We start from the raw sequence: 24,041 nt of genomic DNA on the forward strand, positions 1-24,041 counted from the left end.
CAGCAGCCTGGGAAATTCAGGAATAAAACAACAGAAACGGATTTTCATCATGTCTCACTACATCAGGGGGTCCCAGGTATGACCACTGCAGGAAATTATCATGCTGGCGGTGAAACTGGCCCATCCCAAGGGCCCTGGCCCATCGCCCAGGAGGACTACCCAGTCCTGGTAACTGGGGAACATACTGAAATCTGCACACTCGCATTTCCTGACTTTTGCTTTATTGTTTCTGTAAGCTGTAATTCTGCTGTGGGCAAGATGACAGAAAGCTGTTTTCTCTGTTTTGACCAAAACTGTAGATAAATTCACTTTCCCATGTATATACATTATGTTGTTTTCTCTGGGTGAGTCGCCCAGGGCGGGGCTCTGTGGCTGAGACTCTGGTGACATGATCAGACTGCTATAATCCTTATCTTTATTGCATCCACCCTTCATGAGTTCTTGGCTGCCATAAAGGGAAACAAAAGCACACAGACCCTGTACACACAGGGGAGAACTCAGGGGTAAGCAGATCTCAAATATTTGTTTTAGAGGCAGACAAAAATCTTATTAAGGAGAGGCCCAGGGCTGGAGGTACAGTGCAGCAGTCAAGACTTGTGGAGCAAAAACAAGACCCTACGCTTGCAACCTAGAGGTCCGGCTGCAGAAGAATGGGTGAAGAAAACGTGGTCAGCAAACACAATGGAATTTTCCCAGCTATAAAGAACGAAGTTGTTGTTTGCACGAAGATGGACACAACTGGAGACGACTATAGGAAGAAAATTAAGCCAGCCTCAGAAAGACAGTGCATGCTTTCTGTAGTTTGTAAGTCTTATATAAATGCAAAAGTTATGTTCATATATATGATATAAATGCAAAAGCACCACCACACCATATACATCATTTAAGACAGGTCTCACTGCATAGTCCTGTCTGGCTTAGAATTCACTGGATAGACCAGGCTGGCCTCAACTCAGATCTGTCCAATCTGCCTCCGAGTGCTGGTGCTGGAATTAAAGGCATGTGCCACCATGCCCTATCTGGCCCCACTCTGTCCCCTTTGGCATTGCAAAATTATGCCATCTACAAAAAGTTTTGATCAAAAGCATGAAAATTACCAAAAAGAAATCACAGAAAAACATGGTTTAGGTTTATGAGTTTGTGTTTGGCTGCATTCATAGCTATCCTAAAATGTCCAAAGCCTGTAGGTCGGCCATGTTTGTCAAAGGGATACTGGAGACAACGGGAATGGGGAGAGAGGGAAGGAAAGATGGAGCTATTCAGGGGAGTGTGCTCGATGTATACATGTACAAAAATTTAAAAATACTTCGGGTTCAAACCCCACTGCCAAACAAACAAGAGTGTTAAGAGTACTGTTCTGGGGCCTGGGGGGTGGAAAACACCCTCCTGCGAGCTCTGTCCACAACAGGAGCCTTTCTGATGTACAAGCATGTGGCAGAGGGATGGGAGAGAGAAGCAGAATGGCTTTGGCACTGTGAGGGGAGGTGGAGCTGGAGAAGAGGGGTGGAGGGGACAGCCTGATGCCATGGTTAAGTCCTGGCCCATGCTGCTGCTGAGTACCTCGTCCGGGTCACTTCCATGGCCCACGTTACCACCAAAGGCCATGCAAGCATCCTCGGTCTGGGCTGCCATCTGGGACCATGTTGGTGTCTAAGGGCTGTGCAGAGATAAGGTCCTGCACAATGCCTGGGTAGCACAACAGAGCTGGTTCTGGTGCCTGAGCAGGGGTGAGCCAAGGGAGAGCTGGTCCAGTCCCTTACTGGCTGCAGCACTCGGGAAGAGTGGGCCCTGGCCCTCACCTGGTCAACACAGTAGAACTGGCTCTGGTGGCATGGGCATGGGTGAGCCAGCCCCAAGGGTTTGAGAGCAGGAGAGCTGTCCCTGCCCCTTGACAGCTGTGGCATTAAGTGGGTTAGCCAGGGCAGTGCTTGGAGAGCTTGCCCTGGGTGTGTGTGGGAGAGCTGGCAGGCCGACCAACTCAGCTACCATCCAGGTCCAGATCCAGGGCTTAAAGCTGACTCATCCCAGCATCTGCCTCATCTGTGAACTGCTGGAGCACACAAAGGGCCCCATCCTGCAGATCCAAAGAGAAGTATGGGTGAGGATCCAGGACTGATAGTGTAGCAGAAGCCAGAAGCCTAGGACCAGACAAATGACTCACCGAAATGAACATTCACAAGAAGTGTGGACAAAAGTGGGACACACCCTGTGGGACACATCGGGACACACTGAAGCTTCCATGACAACGTGCTTTTGTTGTGGTTTATTTTATTTATTTTAGGTTTTAATTTCTTTGGGGGAGGTTGCAAGGGATGTGGAGGGACAGAGAGACGAGTAGGACTAATACACATGGTGTGAAGTTCTCAAAGAAGCAATATAATAGTTTAAAGAATACCGTGTGAGTGCAGATTTAAGTGGGTGCTGTCTGCACTGCTAAGTCGCCAGTGATTTAGTCAGCCCTCTCTTCCCAGAGGCACCCCTGTTAAATGGAGATTTCCTTTGTACATATTACAAAATTCAGTTTCCAGACCTTCCTTTGTAACTGTAGTTTCATAAAATAATCAGCTAGAAATGATCCTTATGCCCGTAGGCACATTTCGTATGACATATTTTGACTCCTACAGTCACGACCTGGAGTACTGTGTCCTGAACCCCATCATGTTTCAATGCTTGTTCTCTAGTGTGTACTAGTCCAGTAGTGAGAGGATGGGGGGGCTTCCAGTTGTCCTGGAACAGGTTTACGTCTCCATAGGAACAGCATTGTTGGTGCCCAGAGTGTGCAGTATGATATTCTGGCATGCTTACAGGGTCTGCAGTGAGACCCAGGCTTGCTGGGGGGCACCTGGGCTGAGTCACTGAAGAGTTCGGCACCTCTCCTTGCATTCAGGGTTCCTTTTACCTTTTTTTCTTTTCCTTTCCTTTTTTTTTTTTACATTTTATGAAATTTCAGGCATTTACCTTGGGAAAACATATTCACAGAAAAACTTAGAAACAAACTTCATACACAGCTATGTATAAAAAGATAAAAAGTATTCAGTATCACTGGTCATTAGCGAAAGATTAAAAACACTTCCGACACCTAGGTACACCCATTTGAATGCCTAAGAGAAAAACAAGCATACAGAGAGGATGCAAAGCAAAGAGAGCTGCTGTCGGTCCTGCTGGGATGAAGAATGGTACGGCCCCTCTGGAAGACAGCGAATGTCTTCTCAAGTTTAACATACTCCTCCCACAGGAATCTGCAATCCAGCTGCAGACATTTATCTTCGAGAAAAAGAAAACATTATTTTAAAAAGATGAATCTGTACATGAGAGTTTATAGACACTCTCTTTATAAGTTACCCAAAAGTAAAATTGCAAATGTCTTCCAACAGCAGAATGAATAATCTGGTACAGCTGTAGAATTCAACACACCTAAAACTAAGCACAGATTAGATCAAGGATGGAGGGATGGCTCAGTTCCACCAGAGGACCTGCGTTAGGTTTACAGGGCCCACAGGACAGCATAAAACCACTGTACCTCAGTTCCAGGGCATCCACTGCCTTCCTCTGGCCTCCATGGGCCCCAGGTATGTGTTAAATGCACAGACACGCATGGAGGTAAAAACATCCGTACACATAAAACGACAATAAAAAAATTGTTGAAAACAAAAAAGAATGAATTTGTGATACATACAATTTAGATGAATTTCAAAAGCAGTCTACTGAACCCAAACAGCCAGTCTCAAATAGTGAATGCTGTGCACACACACACACACACACACACACACACACACACACACACACACGATCAACTACAGCGACAGAGGACACACCAGCCATGCCAAGGAGCAGAGATACAAGAAGCTCTGACCAGACAACGATGGCAGGAGAGAGCTGCTTGCAAAGACTTTTATGTCTTGTGGTAACGGTAAAATGAACCTGTACCATTAAAAGTCTTGCATCCAATTTTGTAGAATTGTGCTGGAAAAAAATAGAAATCCATTTGACTGTATAATAATTTTGGAGGCTTTTAAAAGCCACACTGTTCACTTTAGGATCTCACCGACAGTACATTCTAGAAAAAGTAGCAAAAACAGATCAGTGGCTGTCGAGGGTCAGAGGGTGACAGAACAGGGTGACCTCAAAGGGGCACAGGGGACTCTCTGGAGGTAAGGGATCTATTCTCATCTTGATTATTTCATTGATTACATGGCATTAGTTGTCAAAACCTAAGTATATACAAAGATAGAGACCATCTCAATGAGAAAATGATACTTCTAGGGTGGAGGATATACACATTTAAAACTTTTTAAAGATTTACTTTACGTGTATGTGTGTTTGCCTGCACGCATATGTGTGTGCCAGATGCCCACGGACGCTAGATGGAAGCTCTGGACCCCTGGAACTAGAGTTACAATAGTTGTGAGCCAACATGTGGGTGCTCTGGAAGAGCAGCAAGTGCTCTTACCCATCTCTCTCTCCAGCCCCAAAGGAAGATGGCTGGTTGGCTTCTTGCTTGTTTTCTGTTTTGTTTTTGAGCTCAAACCTGGATGACAGTTGCACATAGTTATATTTTTACAATTATTTTTAAAAGTGTGTGTGTGTGTGTGTGTGTGTGTGTGTGTGTGTGTGTGTGTATGTGTGGCTGAGGACCGCATGGGCTGCAGGATGAGATCCTTTTTGTAGAACAACTAGGAAGTTTTATCCAGCCTACCCTGAACTGAAGATCTCTTTCTCTGCCTGCCTCCCAAGAAGCTGGATTATAGAGCAAAACCACAATGTCTGGCTAAAGGATTTCTATAGGTTATATGTGTATGTGAAAAAAAAAAACTACCTTCTCTTCCATCCTAGATTCATGATTAATGCCTCTACAACAAAGGACAGATTTATTAAAATAGTACATAAGTGTATGATAATAATAATGATAATAATAATTATTATTATTATCATTATTATGATATGTCTTAAACCAGACATGGTGGTATATGCCTTTAATGCCAGAAGTAGAGAGACAGGCAAGTGGATCTGTGGGAGTTTGAGGGCTATAAAGTAACACTATCTTAAAACACACAAACACACACACACTCATGTACACATATATGCATACACACATGTATGCACTCTAATGACATCTAACCATATGAAAGTTATTAGGTAGAGCTAATTATGATAAAAACAATCAAATGGCCCAAGTAAGCCTATAGCCAAGCCATATCTTCATTTGTGATTTGCATATCAGCTAATTTATTCACTGGGACAATCTGTTTAGGATACAATTCGTTTTGGCAATAAAGCTTTAACACGTCAATATCACTTGGTGACTAAAGCTAAACTTCAAAAAAGCTGAGCCTGACCCAGGAAGAATACATTTTTAGTAAAGGAAAAATGCCAAACATTGGCCAACAATGATGCATTTCATTCTTCACGGGACGCAGAGTCAGAATACTGTATGGGCCATCCCAAGATCAATCGCTTGGACTCTGAGGTAGAGAAAAGGCGCAAGAGGACAAAATAAAGGGATCAGACTGAGTAAAACTGTTTCCTTGGTTCTGCAGACTCCGCTATCTGTAGCAGGCTCAATTTCCACAAGGGGAAAAGGGTACTCATCTAGAAAACATAGTAACCATTTTGTGTCAGAATCAATGTGCGAGTCAATGACATATCACTCACAGCCACATTCAGCCGAGAAGAATTACTTGTCGTTCAGACCCATCTGTAAGAATAATGTGTTTATAGACAGCCACACACATATCTCAGGTATATATGCCTGCCAAATGAAGCCTTTTCCTATATAAATAACCACTTCAGTGCCCTTTCCCTAGTAGTCACAGGAGTAAACATTGCTTACATACTCCCTTTCAACAAGCATGCCAGGCTGACAGACAATCCTAGGCATCTCACAGGATAGATTCCTGCCCCCTTCCCTCATCCTTTAATCTTTGCTCCAATTTCTAGTTTCCCAGGTACTTTTTCTTTCAAAAAAAAGGGGGGGGGGGGGGGAGGTGTCTTGCTATGCTAAGAAGCTGTTCTTAAAATCCTGATTCAGATGCTCCACTTCTGCCTCCATGTCACTGGGGCCACAGCTCGCTCAGACCACACGGCACTCCTGGCCACATCCCGTTCCTGACCAGACACTTCTTAACAAGAGTCTCCTGCTCGTTTAAAGTGCTGTTGTAAGCTTTGGGACTTCATTAAACTCAAATGAGACAATGAGAAACTGAACACACGGAACAGTATGTGATGCTGTTGTGTGCTTTGTTTCTGTCTATTTTGCTTTAATAAGCGAGGCCCATAAATATCCTACCCTACATAATTAATTAGTTCTAGCCATCAGACTTAACCATCTTGACCTCTTAATGGACAACAATTTCTCAGGAAGTCAGGACTATGTTTCATTACTGATGGCAATTATGTGCTTACCAAGGAAAATATGGATAATAAATTACCACAAATGTTCAGGATGAAGGCTACAGAGATGGTGCAGGAGGCTAGAGTGCCTCCCACACAATCATGAAGACCTGTGTTCAAATCCTCATCACTCACATAAAACATGTGTGTGCCTGTGACACTTTCCCCTACCCCCCAACACACAGACACAGTGGAAACAGACAGGAGGATAGCAAAGGTTTGCTGACAGCCACCTTAACTCCAGCTTTCCCTGTCTTGAGGGACCAATACAGAGAGTAGTCCAGCAGGGTGCTGAATTCTTCCTCCAGTCTCTTCATATGCATGTGCACATGCATCACCCACAGGTTTGTGTACACACACACACACACACACACACACACACACACACACAGACCTGAGCAGTGTGTAACATAAAGCAAATTATAAATAAATGTTTGCCCAGAAAGTAAAGTAAGTCACTGCTGTTAGCCAGGCATGGCACACAGAGCCGCAACCTGGAGATCCGAAAGACAAGAGGATGGAGGATGTGAGATCAGCCTCAGCTACACAGATAATCCCAGCACCATTACATATCAAGGCTCTGTCGAAAGCAAGCAAGCAAACAAACAAACAAGATAAAAAGAGAAAAACCTGCTGATGACCTAATTAAAATGAAATACTACCTAAGTATATAAACCTATATAATATCATCTTTTTAGTGCAAATACTTGAACTAGAACTTAAACATTGAATTAAGAAAGCATTACTATCTTTGCTATGCTGCAATTCGTGACGAGCAATTGTTTGGTCTCCTTGCTGATTCCTGGCCCCATAGCTCTCAGAAACCATTGGGCTTTCAGAATGTAGTTTTCTATTGTTGGAAACGAGCAAAAGAAACTAATTCTAAGTACTACCATTTTGTTTTCAGACTCCATTTAATCATCGGGAGAAACCAACTTTAAGGTCTTAGGTAAATCTAGTGGGATTAGCTACTGAGAATTAGGGGTCCCAATAGCTAAACAGTTTCCTGAGTCCAGCTATCTCAGGGACAACTTGTAAGGAGACAGTTGTCTGTGTCCAGCCAACTCAAGGACAATTTGTCCATCTTGTTGGCAGGGTCAAACAAGATCATATTCCCAGGCCTAGGAAAGAACACCTATATCACTTCTCCAAATGTTTTTTCTTAATTGTCTGTTAACCAGCAAAGAATATAGAAACTGCTGTTATATAAACCAAGGTGCATAAGATGTAAAAATAATATAACCAACTGTCTGTGACGCTCTAATTAACTACACGCAGCTGCCCCGATCCTTTGTCTCCCTATCACTCTGAGCTCTGGGTCTGATGTCTAGGAGAATGAATTAAGGACCTGGAAGTCAGGTGCCCTGGGTAAAGTCTCCAACTAGGACTCCCTTGCTTAACCCATAATGTCAAAATCCAATTGGATACCAATGCAGCCCCCCCCCAAGCCCCAGCTCCCCTCCTCCTGCTTTAAAAACTATTGTACTCTCTCCCTTCAGGGATGCAGTTCAGATCCTGAAGTGGACATCTCCTTAAGGGCTCTGAAAATAAAGCTTTCAGTTTTAAGCTTCCATACCTGAAGTGAGTTTTCTCAGCTCCCACCCCAAACCCAGCACTATGATAAATCTATACACACGGACGACTACTAGGGCATAGTGTACTTCTGGGCAGCTTCAGCATGCCAGCTGGTCCCAGAAGGTAGGCACTCTCAGCCCTACTTCCTATCCCCAGGGAGGGGAAATGTGCTGACGGTTGAGCGACCACTGACAATTATTTTATCAGCCATGACTCTAAGGAACCCCCAAAGACAGGACTGAACTAGGTCTGGGCTGCTAGAGGTGCTGAGAGGATGGCAGGCCCTAAGGCAGCCTGGGAATGCAGCACCCCTCCCTTAAGCACCTTGCCTGCTCCCAAGCTGTATCCTTTACAAAAGAGAGTAAGGGCAGGCGAGAATGCGCAGTGGGTAAAGGCACTTGCCACCAAGGATAAGGACCTGACCCACATAGTGGAAGGAGGGAACCAACTCTTGCAAGCTGTCCTCTGACCTCTACAATGCTTGTCTGTATGTATGCAGGCGTGCACACATACTCTAAAATAGTAAGTAGAATAATCTCCAGAACTCCGGGAGTTCTTGCAGCAAATGATCAAATCCAAGCAGGAGGTGTGAGAACCACACAGCCAAGTCACACGGGTACCATGGGAATATGAGGGCTTACTGCTTGTGAGGGGAGGGAAGGCCAATCTAGTGGGACTGAAGCTTTAACCTGCAGGAATGCAAACTCAGTCAGTGTCAGACCTGAACCAAATCATAAGACACCTAGCTGGGGTTAGAGAACAGGTCAGTGAAAAAATCCAGATGGGAAGTATCAGATGTGAAAAACTGAGTCCTCAGAGACACAGGAGAGGAAGGCAGTTCTTGCCGTGGCCTTATTTTCCTTTACACTGTTGAATCCAGGAAATAGAAGTTTTTTTCTTACAATGTAAATACCACTGTATTCCCATGGATCAATCCTGTCTCTAAGAAACTATCTTTTGACTTAAAATCATCTCCTTTACATGCTTGGTGGCGCTCATCTGTAATCTCTGCACTTGTGGGGTGGAGAAGAGATGACCTAGGGTTTCAGGCCATCCTCATGAGATACAGAATTTAAAGACAGCCCAGGCTACATGGGATTACGTCTATTATGTCATGAGATGTTGGTCCTGATCCAACAACACACAACCAATGAAATATGGGCAGAGGACTTGAATCGACAAATATTCATGATGAGTCAGGAGGAAAATGTATATTAAAACCACACTGAGACACTTGACCCACCAGACTATCAGAAAGTAACAAGGAGAATAAACGTAGAAAAAGTGGAACTCGGATGCACTGCTGGTAAGAATGCAAAATTATGGGAATTTCCAATATGAAAATTCCTCAGGAGTGGAATATTGCATTATCTCCTCCTCCTCCTCTCTCCCTCTCTGCCTAGCCACCCCACCATATTCCATTGCAGAGAAGGCCCGGTTCTGCTTCTTCTTCCATCAATAAGCACTCGGGGTGTTTACACTTTGGCTATTGGGAATAATGTAACGGATACCCAAGTATTTATTTAAATCCTTCCCTTTATATTTTATGTGTGTACCTAGAAGTGGAATTGGAGATTAGAAGGTAATACAAGGGACTGGAGAAATGGCTTGGTGGTTAAGAGCACTGACTGCTCTTCCTGAAGACCCTAGTTCAATTCCCAGCACCTATACAACAGTTAACAACTGCCTGTACCCCCAGCTCAGTGGTTAAGAGCAGGTACTGCACTTGCAGAGGCCCTAGGTTTGGTTATCAGTATCAATACAGTGGCTGACAACCATCTCCAACTCCAGTTTCTGAAGTCCACTGCCCTCTTCTGGTCTCTGTGGGCACTGCAGGCACATGCTGCGCAGACATCTAGCCTGCGCAGACATCTAGATTCACAAGGTTAGAATATTTAGCTAATTTCTTACAGTACAAACTGAGATTTCCCACAACAGCATTCAAGATTCTATGATCTACTCTCTTAACCAATAAATAAATAACACTTTATCTTAATATAGAATACACAGTACTTGGGAACTTACCTCTGGTTTTAATCTGAGCCTGAGAAAACACAAAGTCAAGAAAGAAACTATTAATGGAAAGAGTTGTTTTCTACAGAGCATGAGACAAAAACCTCTAGGCTAAAGGAGTGATGGAAGATGACCCAAGGCATTGACAACTGAATAGCTTCTGTCAATGCTGGGGACACACAGCGCACACTCCACAGTGCCTATGAGACTAGCTGTAGAGATCCAGGCAGAGATGACTGCTAAGCAGAGAGCAAGGGCTGCCAGCTTTTTGAGCAGGGCATGTGCATCACCTGGATTAAACATGTCCTCGTGTTTGCCTCATTGCTTCTCCTAGGCTGAGTTTGTGTTGCTTTGTTTTGATTTTGAGGCCCTTGTATTTACTACGGCTAGCTTAACTTCTGAGCTTCCTGCTTCCACTTTTAGTGCTGGGATTACATACCCAGTTATTTTATTCTGAACCTTCCAAAGGAAGTTATGGTCAACACTTAGTCCAAAACATCTTTACAGTATTGTCTTTTCTAAGACAATGATCACAAATTCAAATTAGTAATGCTTTCTTAAAGTATTTTAGTGTATGAACCACACCACTGCTTCATAGGCCTGTTAGCTTTCGCCAGATCATTCTGGTTGTGATCCCATTTCCACCAGGAGTTGCTGTGTGGTTTCTCTACTTTATACACATATGCGCACACCTCTTGTCCGAGCAGAATTCTCTTTAATCTTGGCAAGACTTAAAATCTTCACTTTTAAGAACAGCTGTGTGCTCTCTTTGGGTCCAGAGACACTGCCTATAGTCAGCAAAAATAGCCTTCCACCACAGCCATTAGATACAGTCACCTTTTAGAAGTCTTGTTCCCAGCAGACACCCACAGGCTGAAGGCAGAGAGGGCCACAGCACTTTCTTTATACACAACACTTGACAGCTCTTCGCACAATCTGATTCTCAGTTAAGACTACAAATGCCCCACATCTACAGTGCTGTTCGTGGGGGATGTGAAGATGAAGCTGGTGGAGGAAGAGGTGGATCTGAGAGCATGGTGTCACAAGCTCCTGACACTCCGGATCCACGGTACACAGTGTCTGATCTGACATGGCTCCCGGCATGCCGGTGAGACAACACCAAGGACCCAATGTCAGGGTGGTGGCTGCTTCCCACCTTCATGGAAATCGACAGGGGATTGAACCCTCCCTTATAGGCTCCTGGACAGATTCTGCTATACAACACAGGTTGCACCCTGATTTACCTTTGAATATATAAGCATACCCTAATTGGCTAAAAAGCTATGTATAAGCTCATGTAATAAACAATAAAGTTAGATCCATACTCTGATGCTGGTTCTGGAGTCTGAACCCCGGGTATCATTGCAGACTTAGACTCCTTTTACCCTCCACTGCCCAGTCTCTGTTCCCACACTTTTTTACTAATGGAACAAAGACAGCTCAAAGTGCTTGTGAGCGGCTGGCTATTCTGCTGACTCCTAGGAGGCCTGTGAGGTAAACAGGGTTAGTCCTCTAATGTCGGAGTGCAAACTTTGGTAAAGGGCAGCAGAGGGTTTCTTTTATTCAAAAGGTGCTGCACTCTTTTTTAAGGGGTATAGGTGTGTGTGTGAGTGAGTGTATGTGTGTGTTGCATTTTCAGGGTTTGGTTCTCTTCCTCCACCATGGAAAGGATCTCAGATCATCATCTGTCTTGTAGAGTCAGCACTTTTACTTGCTGCGTCACCTCATCAAGCTAACCACAATGCTTCAAATATTACAGGAAAGCCTCAATCTCCATCCCCACACATTGCATCACACCTGTAATCTTAGCACTTAGGAGGTGTGATGGTTTGTATATGCTTGGCTCAGGGAGTGGCACTATTGGGAGGTGTGGCCCTGTTGGAGTGGGTGTGTTACTGTGGGTGTGAGCTTTAAAACCCTCCCCCTGGCTGCTTGGAAATCAGTCTTCTAATAGCATCCTTCAGATGAAGATGTAGAACTCTCAGCTCCCCCTGCACCATGCCTGCCTGGATGCTGCCATGTTCCCACCTTGATGATACTGGACTGAACCTCTGAACCTGAAAGACAGCCCCAATTAAATGTTGTCCTTATAAGAGTTGCCTTGGTCATGGTGTCTGTTCACAGCAGTAAAACCCTAACTAAGACAGGAGGCTGAGACAGAAGGATTACTGTCTGAGTTTGAGGCCAGTTGAGGCTACCTCGGTAGCCTTAACTTTGAATAATAATAATAAAGTTTAAATGTTTTTTTTTTTACTTGAAAATTATTTCCATTCATATCAGGTATCATCCCTGGATGTCTGTCTGTGCATGCCTGGTACCCAGGAAGATCAGAAGATGTCGGACCCATGGATATAGAGTTATAGATAATTGAAAGTGTCTGTGTAGGTGATGGGAATTAAACTTGGTTTCTCTGGAAGAGCAGCCAGTGAGTGCTCTTAACCACTGAGCCATCTCTCCAGCCCTACAAGTTTCAGTTTCAAATAGTAAAACTCACTTTGAACTTGCTAGTTTTAGTTCGGGGAAATATTTAAATTTGTAAGAAAAATGGAGTCAACACACCTCTATATGTAGCAACATTTAACTTCCCAATGCCAGCTCACTAATTAGATTTAATCATGTCCCATGGTTCTCCAATTCCACAGTTGCCTTCTGTTTTGTAAGTTAAATTTTATACTGCTGTCCCTCCTATCTGTGAGTACCCAGGATATTCTTTACAGGACCATGGATAGGCATGGCGCCAAACACACACATGCATAAGTAAGTTAATAAAGTGTAACAGCCTCTTTACCAGTTACCACTCTTGGATTCTTCAAACACCTGAGCACCTTCTTAATGAGAGCAATTTAACAAATCTTCCAGTTCACTGACTGACACATAACATGGAATTCAACCACCTTAAAAATCAAGACAATTTGGAGAGTAATCTAATTCACTGCTTAGGCATCTATATATTTTAAACACACACACACACACACACACACACACACGCATGCGCGCACACACACACATACACAATTGAGACAAGAATTCTAAAACTTACAAAACTAAGATCACGTAAGACATTAGTTCTGCTATTGACACATGTGACTAGAACGCTACACATCCATACACTTATTATACACTAATTAACCTTGTCCACACAAGAGAAAGTCACGGTCACTCCCACGTGCAAAGGGACAATCTCAGGTGCAGAGGGGTTCTCCAGCTCACCGTTAAGGGGTGGAGTTGGGCATTAGAACAGACCTCATCGGAACCTCTGCAGCCAGCGTCAGCAGCTAGTACAGTCGCTAGCACCCACTGAACAGAGCTGTCGACTACATTTCTTTCCACTGACAAGAAGACAATAAATGGTCCATCGTTTTAATTACAGTCCTGCTAAAATATAACGAATCATTACAACCAAGTATGAAAAGATAGAAAACAAGACACTAATGGTAACTAGTTTTAAAGTTAATATCCACTTGACAGCAAATAGTGAATTATAGGGTTTATTTTTCATGCAGTGATCAACACGACATAGTCTCTAAACCAAGAGTCTTGTCAGCAGAATAATGCAGAGGGCCTAGAATTTACTTATCGGTCACACAGCTTTTCAAGCACTTAAAACATCTTTATTCACCATTTCTAAGCTGCAGTCACTTAGTAAAGTCAACCTACAAGACATATTACAGACACTAAACTCAAATACTTGGGGGCTGGAAAGATGGCTCATCATTAGTTAAGAACACTTGTTGCTCTTGTTAAGGACCTGGGTTCGGTTCCAAGCACCCGTAATGGTGGCTCACAACTACATATAACTCCAGTTTCAGAGAATCTGATGGCCTTTTCTGGTGTCTCCAGGCACCAGGCACATACACGGTACGCCGATATACGTGCTGGCAAAACACCCATACATATAAAACTGACTAACTAAATCTAAAAACAATACTCCAGAGCCATGATACCACACATGTAATAACAATGCACATCTATGCAAAGGAAGAGTTCAAATTTCAAATTTTGTAAGTTAGTAATAGATTTTTTAAAAGCGAAAGTCAACCCCCAAACTACAAATATAAGTAATTTATATCTCAAAGGAAAAGATGGCCTCTTCTGTTAGAATACAAACGCTTGCAAATGTCTATTGCTTCTGCCTTCATACAACCATCTTCCCTTCAGCAGGACATAACACCACAACTGTCTTTCTCTAGAAACCAAATATTCCCCCACCCCTCCCATCAGTCTGTGTGCTGAGACCATGTTGTCCTTTCTCTCCGTCCACAGTAAGAAGGAAACCCAAGCCTGGCCACAAAAAGCTTTCTACAGCCCTGGCTGGCGGCAGGGCGAGACTCTTGGATGAACAAAGGCACAAGCTGGCACTGCTGGCCAGAACGTGCTAGATGTGTAGAGAACGTGAGGCTCTCTTCTGGGGTTTCTACAGTTTGTCGCTGGGTGCAAACTTACTGTTAACCTTTCCTAAGGACTATAAGGTCAAGTTTCAATTCTTTTCCTAGAGCACCCAATTACACCCTCACAAAGGGAAATGATCCTAGAGATCAGTTATAACCACAATTTGGATGGCCTGAAACTCACTATACGGAACAGGATAGTGTGGAACTCAAAAGACATCCGCCTGCCTCAGCCTCCTGAGAGCTCACATTAAAGGCCTGCACCACCATACTCAGCCCACTGCTACATTTTGTAATGTTTCCACTTTTGAACAGAACATACTGTTTTTATAATAAGAACAAAAACCATCCCATGATAATTCTCAGGACTCTCAAACATGCTCAGAGAGTAACATTTAGTATTTTTAAAGAATTAACATTTTTCCTCATGATTTACTAAAACAGAACACCCATGAAAAAGAATCCACTCTTTTTTTTTTTCAATTATGAGATGGAGAGATGCTATGGTAAACCTTTTTTTTTTTTTTTTTTCAAAAAGTACTTTTATATAAAAGTACTCAAATAACTCTTTGAGGGGAAAATGGATAGTATTTAGTATGTGCTTTCAACACTTTAAAAACTGTTCAAGAGCTAAAACTAACTTCACAGTTTAAAAGTGAAATATATATTTCTGGTGGCAGAAGCCTGAGGCAGAAGACTACCATTAAGTATCTGGCCAACTGTGAAGGTTGAAAGGGGGAGCTTTATTAATTACTTGAGTCTTTTAAATAATTACAAAGGTCTGAAGTAGCTGTTCAGTTAAATATAACTGTTATAATGATTTCATGTGTTATTCAATTATGTGAGAAATTATGTATTAGGGTTTTTTTTTTCCTCTTAAGTATAAAAAAAAAGCAAGATATAGAGCCTGAGGTAGGTTTGTTTGTACCCAGGAGTTCAAGGCCAGCTTGGGCAACACAGTGAAACACTGTCTCAATGGATGGATGGATGGACTGACGGACGGACGGATGGATGGATTGATGGATTTACCGAATACAGTAACTACCCCATGAAACTATAGGAAGACTACAATAAAGGCAGGGATGCTCTTGCTTTTACCAACCTTTATTAGTTCTAGCATTCTCTCTGGGCACACAAGCCATTCCTGAATCTTCACTTTCTGCTAATATTATTTTGAAAGTTATGACAACGGTAGGTAGCCAGGTTGATGTCTTTAAGTAAAACAGAATCAAAGATTTCTGAGCAGTGGGAACAGAACCTATTGAAGCCTGCAAGGGATGGGAGGCCTGTTATCCCAACTACCATTCAGTAGGCTGAGACAGAAAGATTCATTCAGACTTTAAGGCCAAACCAAGTGATGGGGGCGGGAGGGAGGGGGCTGCCTCAAGAAACAGAAAAAAGAATTCAAACAAAACAAAGTAGCTGGAGGCCAGAGCACCTTCCCAGACAAGTGACATTCGAAACTCTTTAGGGTAAGATTCTAAACAAGCACGTTGTTGTTCACAGCAGAAAACATTCAGGATAGTCGTGTTGGCCAACTGTTAGTTACCTTTCAAAGTCTGACAATCAGTGAAACTTAAACTCCCCAACAGCCGAGTTTCATCTCCCGCACAATCTAACGCTGCTAAAATCACCCCCCTGTCTGACCCTACTGACTACTTAGTAAACAGAGATTTATTAAGGGAGCCACCCCAAAAGTAGATCAAAACATCTATTTAAAAACAAACAGAAAGGGCCTTTCTGAAGCGTCTCATGAAGAAAATTATTTACTCTGACTTATAAAATGTTTACTCTGTTTACATGTACATGTTTGCACTTCGAGCATCTGAAAGGGACTGTAAACGTAAAACAAAAAAGACAAACCATAGGATTTATAAAGGTAACAACTTATTATAAAATACAGTCCGCCTTAAACTTTTCGTCCAGCAGTCCCATACAATCAATAATACCTGGCTCATTCTCGAAACATCGTGTGGGTAGCCCGGACTGTGATCGGGCACACAGAAAGAGGGAGAATGAGAATGCGAAGTTAGGATAAAAACGGAACCGTCCGAGAAGTCTGCAGTTTGTTTTGCTCTTTTAAGGAGCCAATGATTTCTCTATCAGCGGCAAATGTAACTATCTTTCGGTCGAAGTGTAAACTCCCCCATCCACTTCTGACCACAGCCACGAATTCCCGGAGAACCAGTGAGGGCTACCCCTGTGTCCTGGCCGCGGGAAGAGGATGCACTCTGAGACTAGAAGAATGACACTACAACTTCTCCCTGACAGGGATGGTGGGGTGAAGGGAGCAGAGGACAGAGTCTTCTCAGCAGATCACCTACAACATCATCGGCGAGACTGCAGTCCCCGGCGGACCTGAAAAGTCGCCAGATCTCGGAGCCACACGAAAGGCTCGTCCCCAAAACGTGCCGGTTTCCCCTCCCCTCAACCCGTGTCTCCGCCCGGCGACCAGAGTCCTCACACTCACCCGTCCGCGCTCCAGCTTTAGCAACAACTCGGAGACTGCCGCCCACCTCTGACAACCATACAGACGCAGAAGCCGCGGAGCCCAGCTCTGCGTCCTCCGCCCACTCTCACGTGACTCCCTTTGCCGCTGGGCCTGTCGGGATCTGGATGAAACGTAGCAGGGAGGAAATACTGGGGGAAAATGGGGAGGGATGGAGAAGCAACCCCGCCCTCCCTTAGGACCCGCCCATATTTTGGATCCCGCCCCTAGTTAAGACTCCGCCCTCGGGCTCGCCCTGTCCTAGTCCCTACTCACACTCCTCTACTTCCTCGCTGTTTAGTTGGAAAGCGGCCGGGTTTGCAGAATCCCTTCTGCATCCCTTTGCTGATTTTGTTTCTCTGCTATCCAAGTGCACCTCTTCCATGCCTCTTTCTAGTTAAATCCTAATCTTCCGGAAGTGAGAAAGTGATAATGCGGTTCGTCCCACCAGTCTAGAGGCTCACACTTTTTTTTTAAGAAACATCTTTTATTTATTCTTTGACAGTTTCATAAAATATAATGTATCTTAATCCTATCCACCTTCAATTATCCACTCTCACTCCTTCCAGACCGTCCCCAACTAGTCTCCCAGCACTTGGAACTTAGAGGCTAGTGTAGGTTACTTAGACCTGTGCCAAATTATGAAAAAGTTCATCGGGTAAAAGCTCTTACTACCAAACCGGATAACCCAAATTTGAGTCCCAGGACACTTGCTGTGGAAGGAGAGAACTGACTGATGCAAGTTGTCCTCTAACCTTCACATTCATGCTGTGGAACAGACAGACAGACAGAACTGAAAGGAGGAGCAAGTAAGTCTCCCCTTGAGACACACATCTTGTTAGCTCCAAAACGTGTGAGTTTCACATTGCATCGTAAATACCATAGAACATTCTGGAGGATCACCAGACAAATTAACTCTTCATGTGAGCAAGAAAAAGAGAAAAATCATCAGTATATAAGTTGTTGGGTGAAGTTCTTCGTCCGGATGTGGTAGCATACTGGTGTAATCTCAGAGACAGTAGGATCCGGAGTTCAAAGCCATCCTGAGTTACATAGTGAGTTTGAGGCTAGTATGGGCTGTATAAGATCCTTTCTGAACAACCAAACCAAACATAAAAACCCATCAAGGTCGAGCAAGGCGACGATTTAAGTTGGGCATGCTGGTATATGACTGTAACCTCTGGGGAGCTGGAGGCAGATCAGGAATTGTCCTTAGCTACACACATAGCAAATTGTTCTCTAAGTTCCATCCACAAACACACCATAACAAATGTGTCACCCTACGTACATACTCACATAATAACACACAAATAAACATTAGAAGAAAGATCCAGGAATCCCTCCCCTGTCCCACACCAGTAGTTCCCAAGTCGTGTTGATGACCAAATGCCTCATACTTATCTGGAGAGATATTGGTTTTGATTTTTTGTTTTTTGTGGTTTTTTTTTGAGACAGGTCTTTCTATATAAGATAGGGTATCCATGCTGTTCTCAAACTCATGGTAATCCTCCTGTCTCCAAAACGCAGGGGTTGTAGGCATGCACCACTTACTATGCCTGGCTCAGAGAAAAATAACACAGATACACTCACTCACTGGACTAGAATGGTGTTCAGAAACCTGGATTTTCACATGATTTCCCTATAAATGTTGAATGGGAAAAGAAATGAATTTAATTCTTTCCCTCCATGCCATAGACTAAAATATCTCTCTTTTGCCGTCAGTATCTCAAACGTACATTACACTGGATGTGCTGTGCTATCAAGAAAGATTTTTTTTTTACACCTTTCAATTGGGCTAACAGATAAATTGACGTGGTTTCAAGCATTTCTTACTTATCTATTTTTATCACATACGTAAAAGTAACAATTCTGGGTGTTACCTAAGCAGGCTCAACTTATGTTGCCGCTGTGAAAAGTGAATCTCTCCTGAAACAGGCTTCTGAGTGAATGAGTGTTGTTTTATAAAACTTTCATTCAATTTCTCTCAAACGAATTCAAAAGGGACCCCCCACCCCCGTCTTTCACCGTATTTATCTTCAGCGTTTTATAACTATACTCTAAAAATCTATGTGGACTTTTTAAGCTTTCCCCTCTTTTGTAGATTGAATACCCAACTTTGCACATTTCTAGGAAACCCTCTAGTATTGATCTGTTTCCACCCTACAAATTCTTATTGAGGAGCTATTGTATTCCCGGATCATTTAGAAGTAAGTTCTTAGTTGCTATTGTAGTGTGTGTGTTCTTTCCTGATAATTATGGCTAGAAATAATTATATTCAAATAGGTAAGAAAAAAATTTAAAACCTTACATGTTCCTTTCTTTTTACCACAAAGGAAGCAAGGAAGATCAGCTAAATCGACAATACATACATTTTAAAATCGGCTATTCTTCATTTGTAGTTGAAGATAACTAGACAATCAAAGAACCACTTCTCTTATTTTGATTTCTTAATCTACTTTTTTTCCAATAAAAGGAAGCAGGAGATTATGGAGAAATGGCTGAACCCAGTGCGAGGGCAGAAAGGTCTCAGCTGATCTGGAACATCTTGCGTTGGGAAGTAAGGTTGGAACCAGGAAATTAAGAGGTGCATGCCCAAGCCTGAAGGGCTTAGAAAAGGCCATTTCTACAATTGGCTGGCTGGTGGTTTGTATATGCTCAGTCCAGGTAACTGCACTATTTGAAGGTGTGGCCCTATTGGAGTGGGCATGGCCTTTTTGGAGTAGGGGTGTCACTGTGAGCATGGGCCTTAAGACCTTATTCCTAGATTCCTAGAAGCCAGTAGTCTGCTGGCAGCCTTCAGATGGAGATGTAGAACTCTCAGCTGCGCCTGCACCACGTTTGCATGGATGCTGCCGCACTCCTGCCTTGATGTTGACTTTCTCAACCTGTAGGCCAGCCCCAATTAAATGTTGTCCTTATAAGAGTTGCCTTGGTCATGGTCACAGCAGTAAAACCCTAACTAAGACAAGACTGAATAAAACAAGACTCCATGATTCTTTAGTAATGGGTGAGTGGGGGATGCAGAAATGGATGGAAGAGGACAGCTGCTTCCTTAACACGGAGTCACTAAGGATAAATACAGAGGGCAGGTAGGAAAAACCAAACAAACCACCAATTTGCAACAATCATGGTAAAGACAGAGCAAATTTTTTCCTTATTTTTTTTCATTTTAAATTTATTCCTAAATTTAAACTCTAAATTAACCAAATATCTAAAAATATCTAGAACTTCAGCAGAACCTCTATTATTATTATTATTATTATTATTATTATTATTATTATTATTATTATTATTATTATTATTATTATTATTTACAGTCTTATTACATAGTCCAAGCAGCCTCTCACTAAAGATCCTCCTTCTTTGGCCTTGCTTTAATTGCTTTTATCCTTAGAGGCGGGAGATAGGGTATTTTTGTTTTTACTGTTGTAGTTTATTATATACTGCCAATAATTTATGAACAGACAAGTTTTTCTAATTCTAGTCCCAGGAACTTTCCACATTTCTTCTAATGCGTTTGGCAGGTCTCAGAGAAACCTAGGACTGGGCTTGCTAGGTACTTGTGGCTCCTCCCTGCTCTTCTTGCTCCGCCCCCTACCCTAACTCTCCAGCCCAAGGGGCTCGGCTTCCCTTCCCCCAGCATCTCATGCCTGTGTATAAAACCTGTCATTTCGGCACGTGCTCTCTTGGTCCTCTCCGTCTGAGGCTCCTCTCTTGGTCCACTTGCCTTCTCTCCTGTTCTCTCTCTTGTCTCTTCCTCTCTGCTTCTTTCTACACCGGCCCACTCCTACCCTCTACACCACTCCCAACCCCACTGCTACTCCCATGGCCCAGTTCAGTCTGGACCCTTGCAGAGGCCTTGGGCTGCGCTCTCCCTCATCTCCTCAAGCATACTTCAGAGCGGCCATGTCATTTTCACTCAGGGTTAATGCTATACTGGAGATGCTCACCTTTATTCAGTGTTAAAAATTTCATCCGTTGAGCCTGGTACCTCTGGAACCAAGGTCAAACAAGAAAGCAAGCTGGTCAGTATGCTTTGTCCCCAGTGATTAGATTTTCAACCTTCTTACAAGAATCTATATATTTTTCCCATGAAATAATTGCTACTATTTATTTTCTCCTGTCTTAAATTTTTATCTACTCATAATATTCAAACATTTTAAATTAAAAAGTGACTTGTGTGCTCTTTATGCCATGTGGACAGGGACTATGTGAACCTTGGGGATTTGGGAGGGCCAGTGCATTCCATTGGCTGAAGCTAAGTCTCTAGTGATGCTCTGTTTGCACGTGGAAGAATTCCAGCTGCTGGGCTGTGTGGACTGAGTCCTTGTGACCTGCTGGTTGTGGTTCTCCTATATGTGCTCTAAAGCAGGTACGGAAACAAGGAGTTTCCCATTCCTGCTGGTCTCAAGATGAGATTTAAATCTCAAGTTTTCAGATTTCTGGGATTCAAACATGTTCCACCTCTCCAGTTCCACAACAATTTCTCTGGTGGTACAGTCCACGTGCGGCAGGGAAGACTGGCTTTATATTTTATTTATGTGTATGTTTATGGGTGTATACGTGTCTAAAGAGGTGTAGTATCTTCTGGAATGGAGGTATAGGGATATGAGCCTACCTGATGTGTGTACTGAAAACTGAACCTGAGTCCTGTGCAAGAACAGCAAGTGCTCTTAACCACTCCAACCCACATATGCCTATGTTTAAAGTCAAAAGTATGCATTTGAATGGTTTATTTTTGAATTTTATGTGTATATATTCATGTGCATCCAGTGTGTGTCTCATGTCTGTGGAGGCCAGAAGAGGGTGTCAGATCCCCTGGAACTAGAGTTATGTTTGGCTGTGAGCCTCCATGTCAGTACTGACAGTCAAAGCCAGGTCATTTGGGAGAGCAGCCAAGTCTCATAATTACTCAAGCCATTCCTTATGCCCCATACATGCGTTAAACATTTGTTTATTTATTTATTTTTAAAGATTTACTCATTTTATGTATGTGAGTACACTGTAGCTTTCTTCAGACACACCAGAAGAAGGCACCAGATCCCATTACAGATGGTTGTGAGCCACCATGTGGTTGCTGGGAATTGAACTCGGGACCTCTGGAAGAGCAATCAGTGCTCTTAACCACTGAGCCATCTCTCCAGCCCTATTTATTTATTTTTGAGACAGGGTCTTGCTATGCAGCAATGGATGGCCTAGAACTCATTATGTAGATCAGGCTAGCCTTGAACAGGAAACACAGAAATTCACCTGTCTCTGGAATGATGGGATTGAAGATGTGTGCCACCATGCCTGGCTAGGACTGAAATTTTTTAAATATACAAAGTTATATAAAAATATCCCTTGTGTTTTTGTTCCAGAGATCCTTCAATTTACTTATACTAAGTAATTTGTAATGCCAGGCAAGCACTGGCATTAGTTTTCTGCAGTTTTATTATTGAAGTATACAAAATAACAGGTTTCATTACGACATTTCTGTGTATATATACATGCTTTACTTACATGCTTTACTTTGCTCATCTATACTCCCAGGTTCCCCTTCTACCTCCTACTTCTGTATCTTTCATTCTTATAAAATCACATGTCAGAGCCAGGTGTGATGGTTCACAGCTAATAATTCCAGCTTTGGGGAAGTGGAGGCAGGAGGATCAGAGTTCAAGACCATCCTGGGCTATATAGTTCAAGGCTAGCCTGGGGTATCTGAGACCCAGTATCAGAATAAACAAACAAAAATGTCTAAGATCAAAAGTAACAAAATCAAATGGCTCAGAGGGTAAAGCCCTTATTTGGGAAGCCTGGCACCCTGAGTTCAATCCCTGGATCCTCAGTAAAGGTGAATGGGGGGGACACAAGTTGTACTCAAAACTTGTACATTTCTTCTATGGCATGCATGTGAGAGCGCTCACACACACACACACACACACACACACACACACACACACACACACACTGTACTTATAACTAACATTAAGCAAAGCATTAATGTCCTAGTTAATGTTTTGTCAGCTTGACACATCTAAAGTTATCTGGAAAGAAGTGACCTTGATTGAGGAAATACTTTTCTAACATCCATCTGCCTGTAAGGCGAGTAAGTCTGCTGGATTTTCCAGCCCACCGTGGGCCGTGTCACCGCTGAGCGTGGTGCTGAATGCTGTAGGAGGGCAAGCTGAGCAAACCAGGAGGAACAAACCTGGAGCTTACCATGGCCTCTGCTTCTATCTTTGCTTCCACGTCCCCACTCCAACTTCCTCTCATGATGACCATGATTGGGGACACATAAGCCAAATAAACCTTTTCCTCCCAAACTGCCTTTTGCTCTTTTGCTGTGGTGTTTTATCACAACAATAGAACCAAGTAGGACAAATAATGTAAACAGAAAATGAAAAATGTAGGAGTGCACACACACACACACACACACACACACACACACACACACTTTGAAGACCTTCATATCACTAACAGACTTCATCTTCTGTTTGTCTGTTTGTTTGTTTGCTTGAGATGAGGGATTTATGTGTAGCCCTGACTGGCCTTGAACTCACTCTGCAGACCAGGGTGGCCTTGAACTTGCTCTGTAGACCTGGAACTCTGGGTAAGATTCACCGGCTTCTGCTTTTCACCTTTCTTTAATTAGTCACGTGATCGTGCAGTCGGACTATGAGGTTGTAGCCAACTTTGTGCTTTGACAGATAAACTGCAGCTAACAGTTGCATTTATACTTCATCTGACATCTGTGTTCATCAACAGAATAAACTACCACAATCATGGCATCAAAAATTGCACACACTGGGTTCTCTGGGAAACAGAGTGTCCGAGTTCAGAGTGTGTTTTTAGAAGTTCTCTTGAATTCAACAGCTACAGAAGAGAGAAGGAAGAAGAGTAATTATGCAGAAGGAGAAGTGACCCCTGCTGCACCCTGTACCTTAGCTAACCCCACAGGGAAGCTGCGGACATCAGTCTTCAAACTTTGCGTGGAAATAACAAGTCCTTCCTGTCAGTCACAGGCTGTGGGCTGCCCCAGAAAAGCTTGTCTTTGAGTGAGGCTGTGTTCTGCAGCAGAAGCAAAACTTGAAAGGGCTGACAGTTGAAGGTTGCCTGCTAGCCCAACTCAAGAGCTGGGGCAACGAGACCTTTCAGAAAGAAAAAGTTGATTTTTTTTTTGATAGATTTTTATCAAATTGCCACAC

At 43.1% G+C, this 24,041-nt stretch overlaps 1 protein-coding gene across 2 annotated transcripts in view; it reads right to left on the reverse strand.

Annotated features, from left to right (window-relative positions):
- The window catches only part of MICU1 (mitochondrial calcium uptake 1), a 136,335-nt gene extending 119,384 nt beyond the window's left edge, over positions 1–16,951 (reverse strand). For both annotated transcript variants that reach the window (XM_080937830.1, XM_080937829.1), the window contains exon 1: positions 16,837–16,951. The gene's annotated coding sequence lies outside the window, so the exon portion shown is untranslated. The remainder of the gene's footprint in view (positions 1–16,836) is intronic.
- Between the last annotated feature and the right edge of the window lie 7,090 nt (positions 16,952–24,041).

Source organism: Micromys minutus (genome assembly GCF_963924665.1).
Source record: "Micromys minutus genome assembly, chromosome: 25".
NCBI classification, from domain to species: Eukaryota; Metazoa; Chordata; class Mammalia; order Rodentia; family Muridae; genus Micromys; species Micromys minutus.